Genomic DNA, 14,808 nt, shown 5'->3' on the forward strand with positions numbered 1-14,808 from the left:
ATCAGTGTGCACTCAACAACCATTCTCAGCTCCCTTAGGAGTATACTTATCATTACACCAGGCATTTATTAAGAAGATATCCCCATATCAATCTATGTATGTCAACACGACTACGCCATGAACAGAAACAAACATGTCTCGTTTTGATTGTCAGTAATATGCAGATTTAAAGGTGAGAAAGTGCCCGCCCCTGCCTGAACGCATTGCCGTTACGTGGGCACACGCAGTCACGTCGCAAACACGGAAATGTCAAGGTGTTTTTACCTCATTAGTTAATGTACTTAAGGTGTTGGTTCTATGCATCTCTACCCCGCAGTTTGTACTCCAAGCTAGCAACACCTCTCCAGCCTACGAAGCAACCCAAGCCATCCAGCCACCAAGCCAACCTCACCCAGCAAAGCCTCCCAAGCCAGCACAGTTCCACTGATAGCCAGCCCAAGAGCAACACATCGGTAATTATCACAACACACCCATACAATCTAGGTTAAAACCACTCACACACAAGCCCACTTAAAACACCAAACCCTCAAACCCTCTAGTTACTACCAAAACACACCCTTTCAAACTTAGGCCAAAGGTAACTCACCCCAAGCCCACTTAAAACACCAACTCTCCAAATCTCCTAGCTAAACAAACTAACTCACCAGCCAAAACCCAAATAGCGTAGAAGCCAGCCAAACACTACTCACCCAGTCACCCACTCTACACACAAAGCCCCCTCTTAAGCCCAGCTCACTCTCCTCCCCCAAACCAAAACCTACAAACCTACAACAGCTACACTACCACAGACATGACCGACACACGCATTATCACCCAGGCAGACATCCACTGCACAGACACACCCACACCATCGGAGGCCCACAACACCTCCGATCGGACACCTGAAACCCTCATCCCGCACGAATTCGGAAAGCAAACCACAGTCGCTTCTCCCACCAAAACTCCGGATTCGCCTGCAACCACAACAAACCCAAAGAAACGGAAGCTAAATGCTTCAAACACAACACCTGCATCACCTTCCACCCCCGCATCTATAGTCACCTTCGCCCTCTACTTCTGCGCGGCTGGCCCCATAAACATCCTAAGTAAGGTACTCTCCGCCAATAAAGTAGGATCATTCTTTAAAAAACAACAAATACTCTTCGATAAAATCAGGGAAGCCCACAAAGGATTTCAGATCATCTTTCCGGACCAACAATCACTTAACGCAGCCAAAAAAATAACGGAAATATTTCAATACACAGTAACCCACCAAACCCCAAACTGGCAACTATACACTAGAGGAGTAATTAGAGTAAACCCTAGAGAGTCAGAGGAGGACCTAGAATTCTACAGTAACGAAGCAAATCTAAACACAGGCTCCTTCCCCCAACCTAAAATAACCAGCACTAAAAGAATTACATCAAATAGGAACGGTAGAATAACCAACACGCCGATAGTCATCATAAACTTCCAAAAATCAGAAACGTATCCAGAAGCCCCTAAACACATCTCCTTCGGAGCGTCATCTAAATTAGAAGTTAAACCCTATATCAAACAAGTCAAACAGTGCACAAACTGCCTCCAATACAATCACACCGCTAACGGATGTAAATATCAAAAAACTAAATGTAGAAACTGCGCTCAACCTCAATGTCTAGGGCCATGCGCCCCCTGGTGCATTCACTGCAAAACAAACACCCACTCCTCACTATCCAACAAATGCCCCCACAAACACACACTCACCCAACAGGCCAACCGACACATAAACATCGACTCGGCCAAACTACAAACACGAAAACTGACACAGCATCCAAGAACACCCCTACTACCCACACCACAACCAAACAACCAACCACACCTACAGAGCCCGTACGACGGCGTCCTCATGCCAACACCACAAGCATCAGCCACAAACACCCAAACCCAACACTACCCGCCAACATTCGCCACACCCAAACCAGTCGCCGCATCCACACCCGCACCTAAACCAAAACTCACTAAAACTACCATATCTCACCCCAACACCATACAATCTACAGCCACCAGGGCAACAACAACCACACACGAGCAAGCAACACACGAAAAACTAAACATTACTAAACCCATTGAAATACCCAGTACACCTACTCCAACACAACCAAACACCCACACAACTCCCATGGATAGTGAGGAAACCAATCTAATTAACCTAGATGACTCCCAAACCACAACTGATCAAAACATAAATGATAAAACATTTTCAGCCCCCAAAACCCTGAAAAATCGCAAACGCAAACCCCAAACTCAACCTGAACCCGAAACTTTAACCACCAAACTAAATAGCTTCACACTCCTACTAGTATACATGCTTAAAGAAATCAAACCAGACCTTAAAGCCACTAACCTACACCAGGTAGCACATAGACTAAATCTAACTACCCAAACCTACCAAGAATTCTACGATAGTTACAACCTAGCAATCGCAGGACTATAAACCAAAAACCAAACCAAAATCGTAATCTCCAAACACTAAAAGCCCACATAATGACAGGCCTAAATATCTTTCAGTGGAATGCGGCCGGGCTTAACTCCCACAGCCACGAATTAAAAGCTAGATTTAAACTAAAACAAGGACCACACATAGCGTGCATCCAGGAAACTAAATTCTCCAATAAATCCAAATTTCACCTACCAAACTACAACATAGTCAGACATGATCGACCTAAAACCAAAATAATAAGAGCATCAGGTGGCCTACTAATACTAATTAGAGAAGACATAAGCTACGAGGAAATCAAAATAAACACCCCAAACCTAGAAGCCAATGGTATCCAAATCACCCTTAAAAACCAAAAAATAAACATCATAAACATCTACCACTGGCAACAACAGAAAATCCAACCGGAGGATCTAAACATACTCACAAAGATAGGCAACAAATCTACCATCTTTCTAGGAGACTTCAACGCCCACCACCCTTCCTGGGGCACGGGAGATAAACTAGATAATCACGGCAAACTAATATCAGAATGGATAGAAACAAATAATTTAGTACTACTAAATAACAACCAACCTACCAGATACGACAAAAACAATAAAAACATGTCGGCTATCGACCTAACCATATGTACAGCAGACTTAGCTCAAAGTACCCAATGGGAAGTTCACGACGCCCCCCTAGGAAGTGATCACTTCCCCATAAACATAACCATAGGAAACACTAACGTCCCAAATCAATCCGAAAGTTCAGAACCTAAATTTAACTACAACCAGGCTAACTGGGATAAATTCCAAGACATATGCAACCAAGCTAACCTAGTAGAACTAGAAAATAGTGACCCAGAAATATATTGCCAAAACCTAACGGACTTCATAATAAACGCAGCCAAAAGCGCAATCCCCTTTAAAAAACCCAATAAATCGGGTAGGCCCTCTGTACCCTGGTGGAACGAGGAAATAGAACTAACTAGACAAAAACGTAAAACAGCCTTCAACAAAGCCAAACGCGACCATAACCACATACCAGTAGCTCACCAACTAAACCACCAGGTACAAAACCTAGTTAAAATAGCAAAAACTAGAGACTGGAAAAAATTCTGTGAGGGATTAAACAACCGTACAGACGCCAGAACGGTCTGGCGTAAAATCCACGCCGTTAGAGGCCTAAAACGTCACCAAAAGACACCTAACATAAATAACTCAACAACCCCTAGCGAAAAAGCAGACAACCTAGCAAACCACTTTTCGGCCACAAGCAGTAATAACAATTTCAGTGACAAATTCCAACTAAAACTTAAAACAGAAACCAAACCTAGCCAAGACCCAAATAATGACGCCCTAGAAATAAATCAGCCGTACACAATAGAAGAACTCAATTATGTACTCCAAAATAGGAAAAAGGGAACAGCCCCAGGACTAGACCTAACCTCCTACCAAATATTAAAAAAACTCCCCCCTAAATTACTCCAGACACTACTCAAACTATATAACCTAATCTACATAAAAGGCCATGTACCAACCCCCTGGAAAGAGGCGCTAATCATACCTATTCCCAAACCCGGTAAACCAACCAACCAAGCTAACTCTTATAGACCAATCTCTCTTACTTCCAACCTTTGCAAAGTAATGGAATCCATGGCCAAAAATAGACTTCAACACTATCTATCTCAAAATAACATAATAAACTCAGATCAAAGCGGTTTCACTCCTGGCCGCTCCACCCTAGATAACCTCGCTCGTCTCGAACAGGATATTAAAACCGGTCAACTAAACAAACAATACACAACAGGCATCTTTCTGGACTTCTCTAAAGCCTTTGATATGGTATGGCATAACGGATTAATCCAAAAACTTAAAAAAATAGGACTTAAAGGTCAAATCGTAAACTACATCCAAAGCTTCCTCCAAAACCGCAAAATTACAGTGGGTATAGACCAGGCCTTGTCAGAGCAGTGTCCCCTGGAAAACGGCACCCCTCAAGGCAGCATTCTTAGCCCCACACTTTTTAACATAATGATAAACGACCTATTTGATGGCTTATCCCCCAAAATAAACACCTCAAAATTTGCGGATGACGGAGCCCTATGGATCCGCTCCAAAAGTATCTTAACATCTCAGGACTTACTACAAAAATCCCTAAACAAAATACAAAACTGGGCAGACAAATGGGGCTTCTCCCTAAACTCCGAAAAAACGACAGGAATAGTATTCAAACACAAAAATATGAGACGGGCCTCCCCTCTCCTCAAACTAAACAATAAACCAATCATATTTCAAAAGCAAACTAAATTCCTAGGTCTAATCTTCGACGAGCATCTCTCCTGGGATGCTCACGTCCAAAACCTAACCACCAGATGTAGCAAAGATCTAAACACACTAAGATGCCTAACCGGCTCCAACTGGGGAGCCTCTAAAGATACCCTCCTCAGCCTCTACACATCCCTAATCAGATCTAAACTAGACTACGGCTGTGCCATATACGATACCCTAAACGAAACCCTAACCAAAAAACTAGATTCAATACAATATCAAGCCCTCAAACTAGTAACACGTACTCAACATGGCACCTCCCTCACATCACTTCAGGCCCTTACAGGAGAAATGCCACTAAATTTACGTAGACAACACTTAACACTAAACTTCTGGGCAGCATCTCAATCAAACCCCCTTCTCCAAAACATGCTAAACCAAAACATACGTCCCCAAAACCAGGCACTAACTAGAAAACACCCTCTACTCACCCCAATATCCCAACGAATAATAAACTACCATAACGAACACCAAATAGGAAACCAACAACAAAACTGCAAACAATCAAACGTATTCACCCCAAAACTTAAAATCCCCAAAATAGACACATCCCTAGCCAACACAATAAACAAACAAACCGACCCAAACCTAGCTAAAAGCACATCACTAGCTTACATCCATCAAAAATGGCCAAATTGGTGTCACATATACACAGACGGATCCGCTGATCCGATCACAAATCACACAGGTTTCGGAGTCCATATAGCCCAACCAGTCAAAAATACTCAATCCTTCCGACTCCCAAACAACCAATCTATATTCACCGCAGAGCTCATGGGTATCGCCACGGCGCTCCACAGCCATCACACCAAAAACCAAAAAAAAATCTTAATACTCTCAGACTCACTAAGCGGACTTCAGGCCCTCCAAAACAAAAACACCAAAAACCGCCCCAAATTAATAAACCAAATTCTCAAAAGCGTAAACAAACTAACAGAGGCAGGCAAAAACATACAACTTATCTGGATACCAGCTCACGTAGGAATTTACGGGAATGAAAACGCAGACAGAGCCGCAAAACAATCCCTAAAAATACCAGACATAAGCCTTAAGCTACCAATATCTAAAGCAGAAATCAAAAGTATAAACAAACGTAAAATCACCCAAAAATGGCATAACCTCTATCAAAACACAAAAACCCAAATCCTAAAAACCCTCAAAAAACCCCTCACCAAACCAAAAATCCTCCATCCCTCCAAAAAAATCGATAGAATAATCACCAAACTCCAAACAGGACACACCAAACTAAATAACCACCTTCTAAAACTAAAAAAACACGCAAACGGGAAGTGCCCACACTGCACTCACCCAGAAACAATAGACCACGTACTACTACATTGCACCCACTACCTCACACAACGTACAACATTACAAACCAACCTAAATCCAAATAACGCTCTTACCTTAGAAGCAATCCTTAACCCCCAAAATAAAATAGAAAACTTCAAAGCCCTAGGCATTTACCTAACCAAAACAGAACTAATTAACCGTATTTAAAACTTCACTAAACCACCAACACTAAACATCCAAAAAACATCAACTCACCCCCACACACTCCCTTAGTCCCAACCACTCCCCCAAGGCATGTATTCCAAATCTCAAAATTTCAAAACTTTATATAAGCAACCACTAAACCCCCCTCCTTGGTTGCACTCCTCTCGCTACCACTTTTATACCACTAAATGGCCCGGCCGGGCCCGTGTGCGAAATACGCTCCAGTCGGAAAGCGCACGTAAAATCTCCTAATATAAGTAAGTAAGTAAATGCATCTCTACCTGGGGATTGGGGTGTGCAGGCTGTATCAGCAAAGCCTGGGGTGAATCAGAAGTTCGACTGTAAAGGTTGTGATACATTGTTATTGTCGATAAAAGCAAGAAATACGACTTATGCCACGTGGTGCTAAGAGATAGCGACACAAGCAACTGGTACACCTGTTTCACCACTTGACCTTATGTCATCACAATGTTCAGCCTAGATTCTGCTCTATTGGAGTGAGTGTGGTTTTACGCCGCCTTTAGCAATATTCCAGCAATATCACGGCGGGGGACACCAGAAACTACCCATGTGGAGTATCGAACCCGGGTCTTCGTCGTGACGAGCAAACGCTTTAACCACTTGGCTACCCCACCGCCCCTGCTCTAATGGAGGTAATACTTGCATCACAATATCTCAACATTGTACGTTGAGTGGGGAATAAGTGTATATCATGAAGACAGCATCCGTCTGCAGGTAAAGCTATATATTTAGACGTGCATACACATTCATGCTTCACCATTATACACATAAACCTTTTCGGTAGAAGTTACTTCCGTGGCCCAGGGGTTAAAGCGTTCGCTCGACACGCTGAAGACCTGGTTTTTATACTTATATGAAAAAATATGTATAGGCCATTTATGTCCAGTGCACGTCCCCTGCTTTTAGTTGGCGGCGGCGCAAAACGTCACTCACTCACTCGACTGTGTGGTCAGAGTTTCTGTATGTATGTCTTGCTGGCAATGGGGCGTTTCCCTGAAATGGTAGGATAAAGGCTACCAGGCAACACTGGGCTGTGAAACAGTTACTGGTGGGTCTGTGTGTTTAGATAATGTCCACGTGTGTGTCTGACAGGTCTATTGGGGTATGTGTCAGTTTGTCACGCTTAGCACCGGGTTCGATCCCCGGCATGGCTATCGATACATACATCCATAAACTTCTATGAGCCTCGAAGATCGTTCCTCTGAGGTTAGGCGTAGGGCTCTGACGGATACTCGAGTACGGGTCGAGTTCAGCTGGACGCGAGTTCCCGGCCAAGGGAGATAACTCTCATCTTCACTTCTGTAACACATATTGCAGGTATGGAAAAGAAACGTTAGTGTCTGGACGTATGTTGGCTTAGATTATGAGTTTGTTTTGTATTTTTTGTTTAACTCAGCAAACTCTTTTAACTCATTCAGCAAAATCATGCAAAATCACGGCCTGTAAGTATACAAGTCTTGACCAGACAACCATGGAGTGATCGATATTGTGAGCAACGTCCCAAGTCGTGAGGGTACGATGACGCGTAACCAACCAAGTCACCGAGATTACCATGCTACCCATTTAGTCACCCCATAGACTGCTGGGGACCATTTCTAACCAGGAATCCCCACGGCACTCTGCAATATATGTCATTCCATGCAGCGTCACGTGTCTTTCATTCGTATGATGTCATTTACCCCCACACAAAGATTTATCCATATGGTACATAAATAATAAATCATAATTTAATATCTTATATAGATTGGAAACAATGTTATAATTTCGCATAAATATTTGCAGATGTTTCTAAATAATATTACACAGTTCGAAGATAGAAGCATTTTAAACTTATACACCTTCCATGTTAACAGCGCCCTTGGTCAAGATGCCCGGGTATATGTGCACCCTGCCTCTTTCAAAACCCTGCACCCGTCTCTGGATAATACACTCCTTATATTTTCAGGTATGGTTAGTTGAATAAATAATGAATGTTCCTCATGTTTGAAATAAAGCCTGGTTAATTGACAAGATGGTTATTCCACATCAATCATGGTCATGCCTGAAACACAGGGTAATGTTTCTGAGAATCGATTGTTCTCCTGCTGTTATAACGTGCTGTGCTGAAGCAGATGGCGTCACGCAATCAGCAGGTAACGTAGCATTACAAATAACCTTTAACATGTTGATTCTGTATATACCGTGTCTTTTAAGTAGATAAGTTACATCTAACAAGATGACCATTTGTCTCTAACTGCTTCCAATTTGATTACCTATATTTGTTTTTTAAAGCCGCACACTCTGCGCTATTCCTGCTATATGACTGCGGCCTGTAAATAATCGAGTCTGGACCAGACAATCCAGTGATTGATATGAGCACGTCGTCGGAGTACGATGACACGCAATTGGACAGGACAAGATTGACGGTTGTGTTTCGTGGGGTTGGTGACCGACAAGATTGACGGTTGTGTTTTGTGGGGGTGGTGACGGACAAGATTGACGGTTGTGTTTTGTGGGGATGGTGACGGACAAGGGTCGAAACTCTGCACAAGGAATCGCCTCTCCATAGTCGACTGGAATCCTCAATCCCGAAGGTGGAAAAAAGTACGAGATTGAAAAGTCTTTATTATTTCTGAAGCAGGTTTCTGGTGTTTGACGTGTGTAGGGTTTTCTGAAGGTGGACCAAGGGCATTGACCAAGGTGTTGTTTTGTTTCTAGCGATGTATCGGATAATCAATACCATCCATGCACACGAATCTATCCGTTCTTCTGACAGTCTGACTGATGAACTGACTGTTGTCACGCTCCCACACCTCGTCTATCACATCCCTGACAAGTTATGTGTCCAGACAGACTGATCACTCCCTGTTTTACAGCAACATCGACGTGTTTACATGGACATCAAAGGATCAACCCAGCAATAGTTGCTGCTGCGTATGTTGGAGTATAACTTATTGAGATGGAGCACAAGCGCATGCCCACAGGTATCTGTGCTTGGCGTCCCCTACGACATCTACTGTTTACAAACAAATAGTATAGTCATGGTGCACCGGTAATAAGCATGACTTTAGGTGTCAAATATGAGTGATTGGGTTTAGTTTAGAATAACAACAACAACAACAATAATAATAATATACTGAACAACAAACGTTCCTGTGACATTGAATAAGATTTAATGCGAAGTTATATTTTTTACCAAATCTGAAACCATTTCGGTTTGCAACAGATAAAAGACTCCTGTAAGTGTTCAAATGGTTTAATTTGCCATACTGACTTCAGAAAATGCGTGAAAAAAACATAAACATGCGTAAAAAAAAACATAATCATGCCAAAATGTCAATTAACAAATCAATAGCGTGTGTGTCCACCTATGGTACACATCTTCGTCTCATGGAATGGACCAGGCGTCGCACAAAGTTGGATATCTGTCCATATCTGCTGGAGCACGTTTCGAAGTTACTGGAGTGTCTGTGGAACACGTGGTTTACGTCGAAGGCGCCGATCCATCTCATCCCACATGTGCTCGATTGGTGAGAGATCAGGGGGGCGAGCCGGCCAGGTATGACATTCACGTTGTTTTGTTGACGAGAATCCTGAACAAGTCGAGCATTGACTCGCTGACGCTAATTTTCGGACAGGCGTGGCATTTCGTAATGTTGAATAATTGCATAATAATAATAGCGTAACCAGTCTGACTGTGCCATAATCACCCAAAACAACACGTTGTTTTGTTTTTCTTTGAGGGAGACCAGGGAGACCAGGGTCTCTGTATTCGGGTCCCGTGAAGATTCCGGGTCAGAAGATGTCACCAACAACCCATGCTTGTCGTAAGAGGCGACTGACGGGATCAGGTGGTCAGGCTCGTTAACTTGGTTGATGCATGTCGTCGTATCCCAACTGCATAGATCTATGCTCATGATGTCCATCACTGGATTGTCTGGTCCAGATTATATTATATACATACCGCCGTCATATAGCTGGAATATTGCTGAGTGCGGCGTTAAACAACAGAAATACATGCCCTTCCCTCACTGCATTGTACTCTGCACCACATTCCTTGGTTACGCCCCTTATATGTGCACGCTGTCCCTAACTGTGTATCAAGCATGAGCAAGGAGGTCCAAAGCTGGCGTTATCTTACCTCAACGTTATCGACTTCAGCAGCTGCATTGGTGTGATTACATCATCGGTGGTTTCCCCAGCGCTGGCGTAGCTTTTTGTTTAGTTGTATGTGTATTATCGCTTGTGAGTGAGTGAGTGAGTGAGTATGGTTTTACGCCTCTTTTAGCAATATTCCAGCAATATCACGGCGGGGGACACCAGAAATGGGCTTCACACATTACCCATGTGGAGTATCGAACCCGGGTCTTAGGCGTGACGAGCGAACGCTTTAACCTCTAGGCTACCCCACCGGCCCTATTATAGCTTGTAAGTATATTTCACGTGAAGATTCCGGGGTAGAATAGGTCTTCAGCAACCTATGCTTGCCGTAAAAGGTGACTATGCTTGTCGTAAAAGGCGACAAACGGGATTGGGTGGTCAGGCTCGCTGACTTGGTTGATGCATGTCATCGATGCTCATGATATTAATCACTGGATTGTCTGGTCGAGACTCGATTATTTACAGAACGCCGTCATATAGCTGGAATATTGCTGAGTGCGGCGTTAAACAACAAACCAACCAACCAACCAATCACGTTTTGAATGTATGTATAAATATATTTCACTTATTTCGTACAAAAAGATATATATCACGTATTGAATGTATGTATAAATATATTTCACTTATTTCGTACAAAAAGCGATAAAAACCAGAACAATCCGTCATGTCTTGACATATCCCGGAAGTGAGAAGAGACACGTTTTTAAGAATAGTTTATTTAGATCATATATCAATTCACCTGCGATCTACTATTACACATATTAAACCAGGGAGACGACACAAAGAACTCTCGCATATCATCTTCCCGGGGCAAGGGTGTTAACTGGCCACAAAAGTCCAGATTCCACCCTTGCCGACCTAGGCTGGAATTTCGTGACTCTATCGTAGCGCCACCAGTGGCCAAAATGTGACTCCAGAGCTCCAGCCTCGTTCGGTAAGTGTGGAAACTCCTTTGCCTCGGGAAGATGTCGCATATAGACTCCCTGGTTTAACAGATGTTCACCGGGCGTAGTGTGCACAGCACGTGTAAGACTCGTGCTGACAGTGTCTGTTGTACCGTTAGACCGCACCATCAGTAATGGACACCTCTCGCAACTCACGAAGACAAACCGCGCCAGTGCATACCGCAAGACAAAGGTTTCATTTGATAATTTCCGAAGTTCATTCCGCATGCGTCAACTAACATAAACATTAGCACACAGTGAGTTTTCCCTTCAGCATTAACGTGTAGGCGATCACGCTGGTCGTGTCGATGGTGTCTCCTTGAGCCACTCGGAGTGTTTGATGTTATTGCAAGACCGGTTATAACGACATTAAAGGTCGCCCGCCGCTGTGTCGGCTAACTTCACATACGCCTCGCTGGTCAAGCAGTGAGAACATCTCTCCCCTCGGCTCACACCCTCGCATGCCGATGTCACGGTCACAATGAGGAACACACATCTTCAAAAGACGCTGGTGTTGATGGGGGGGATATAGACCCCCTTGCAATAACCAAGGAGTATATAATACATAAACTTCTACTTCCCGCTCTAATATCTTATACATGTACTGCACAGTGACTTTCATGACCACGCCCCTTTAGATAGCGCCGGTTACTGTGAACGATTTTGACTTGTTTGTTTGATTGTTTGTTTGTTGTCTTTGATCCATGGGGATGAAGATGAAGTCGGCACAAACATACGTTTGAAAAATCATCTGGGGTCAAGGACTCGCTCATGTTTAAATATTAGGAGAATACATATTTCCATTCAACTCTAATGAAGTTGAGGTGACATAGGGTTTACGTTGCCCCTCTACAGCGATGTGTGTGTGTGTGTGTGTGTGTGCGTGCGTGCGTGCGTGCGTGCGTGCGTCTGCTTGTACTATCCGGACTAATGCCGGTTTTATAGTGCTAGCCCACTGAGATACCTTGTTGCAGTTTTAACATGAAGACCACACTCCAATCCGACCAGTCTTCGATTTCGATTCACGAACGGAACTTTAAAATGAAAATGCTTGTCAGTCAGGTGAACTTATCTTAAACATTCATATCGATATTACAAAGTTATCCGTAAGTTTCCATTTTACCATTTCCAGTGGACAAAATGGGGCTGACCTCGTACTTTATTTTTCATATAGGCATTGATTATAAAAAAGTAAGCCGGGTCGGCTCTGTTCCACTCAGGATTATTTTTTAGAGGAGAGAAATGCATTATGTAATAAGCCTGCACAGACAATATGTGAGTCTAGCAGGTAAGTTCTTTGTAAGTACATGTGGAACAGCGGGGGTCTTACAGCTTGACACGTACATCGATGCGGAGCAGGATTAGCTGATGGGGAGCCCCCGTAGCTCTCTCATCCTCTCGTGTCAGCCGCGGAGCCCGGCGGTGTGTGTGTGTGTGTGTAGTCGTCCTCCACCCCGAGGTAGTATGCTGGGATACAGACGACGCCGAGGGGGAGTCCCTGATGAGGAGATACGGCATTTCACGGGTCTGAGTGGATGGACATTATGTCACCCCAGATTACACCGACCAGGAAAGTGTACCCTGGATAGTGTACCCCTCGACGGGCCCTACCTGTTGTGAGGGATGCCCGGGATTGTCCAGGAGGAATGTTGAATGATTTAATGTTTTGACAAATTCCGTAGATACCTCAAGGCACGGACCTAAACAACGTTATGTAGACCCGTGCTTAAGGTTACAACTGTTGTGTAAAGTGTTATATGAGTCGGATAGTGAGTTTGGTTTAACGCCGCTTTGAACAGTATTCCAACTATATCACGGCGTGTCTTAAAGGTAGACCAAATTCGGTAACTTGTCAGTCCAAGCAAGTTGTCAGTCCATTTAACATACAAGCTTCTTTCCTCTGTTGTCAATGAAAGGATTAAATCGGTTCTTCCTGAATTGATTAGTATTGATCAAACTGGTTTCAAATATCATATAGCTTGGATATTGCCGGAGTGCGGCGTTAAACAACAAACAAACTAAGTTATGTAGGCATATATGTTGGTGATAATATAAGATTGATATATAAATTAATGAATTAGAAAGAATCTAACAATATTCCTGGGATGCTGTTCTGACTAGTCTTTGAAAGGCTTTTGATTCTGTTGAATGGTCATTTCTTTAAAAAAAACTTGGTCTTTCTTTGGCTTTGGCAATGAGATGCATAAACGGTTCATTATTCTGTATACCAAATCTTGTTCGTTGTCAATGGCGCATTGTCTCCATGGTGTTCTGTTGAACGTGGTTGTAGGCAAGGCGATCCGCTGTCTCCTTGCATCTTTATCTTGTGTGTTGAAGATCTGGCTGGACTTGTCAGGAAGAAAGTGAATATCAAAGGACTTAGCATAAGAGATGAAGAATACCTGTAAACACAGTATGCAGATTAGACTAACGAGAGAGAGAGAGAGAGAGAGAGAGAGAGAGAGTGGGGGAGAGAGAGAGAGACTTCTCTCAATAATCTTTTGCTGCTACAGTTGACACATTCAACATGTTTGCTGATATGTCGGGCTTACAAATTAACTATGAAATATCTCAGGTAATATGGATAGGTGCTAGGAAGAAAGGTTAAGTGAGGTATTTTCCCAGTTTTAAACTTGAGTGAAATGCAGAATATTTTAAGTTAATAGGGGTAACCTTTTCAACAGACTCAAGTGTCATGGCTCAGGAGGATTTTGAAAATAAACTATTTGAAATTCAATTAATAATAAACAGATGTAAGAAAAGAATCTTTCCTCCTCTTGGTGGACTTACCATTATGAAGGTCTTGCTTATTTCAAAATCCACTTATCTATTTCTTTCATCCCCTAACCCTCCTGGTCATTTTCTGAAAGAGTTAAATAAACTGTGGAAAACCAGATCAGATTAAAGAACTCTTATATATAAACCCGCAAAGGAGGATGGACATGGTATTATTGAAGTTTTTCCAGTGTAAATTCTCTGAAGCTATCCAGGATGAGAAAACTGTTGGACATCACAAATGCATCTGAATCTAATTATTTGTTTACTTCTTTTCCTCATTGTATTTGTTAATGCTTTTCCAGCTAAAAAGTTCAAAGAAATCGATAATGTTTTTTGGTAGGATACCGCAATTGCCTTTGATAAGTTTTCACAGCAAATACAGCCTGAATCATTTGATGACTTTATTACAGAACTTATCTTTTACAACAAAGACATCACTATTGGTAAAGAGATTATCTTCTTCTCTAAATGGTTTGATAGAGGTGTCGGCTAAGTACTTGACTTTATCAACCCTGAAGGAAACTACCTGACACTTGAGCAATTCCATGCTTGTCGTAAAAGGCGACTAACGGGATCGGGTGGTCAGGCTCGCTGACTTGGTTGATGCATGTCGTCGTATCACAATTGCGTAGATCGATGCTTATGATGTCAATCCCTGGAT

The sequence above is a fragment of the Haliotis rufescens genome, unplaced genomic scaffold (assembly GCF_023055435.1).
Source record: "Haliotis rufescens isolate VD_foot unplaced genomic scaffold, xgHalRufe1.0.p SCAF_16, whole genome shotgun sequence".
Taxonomy (NCBI): Eukaryota; Metazoa; Mollusca; class Gastropoda; order Lepetellida; family Haliotidae; genus Haliotis; species Haliotis rufescens.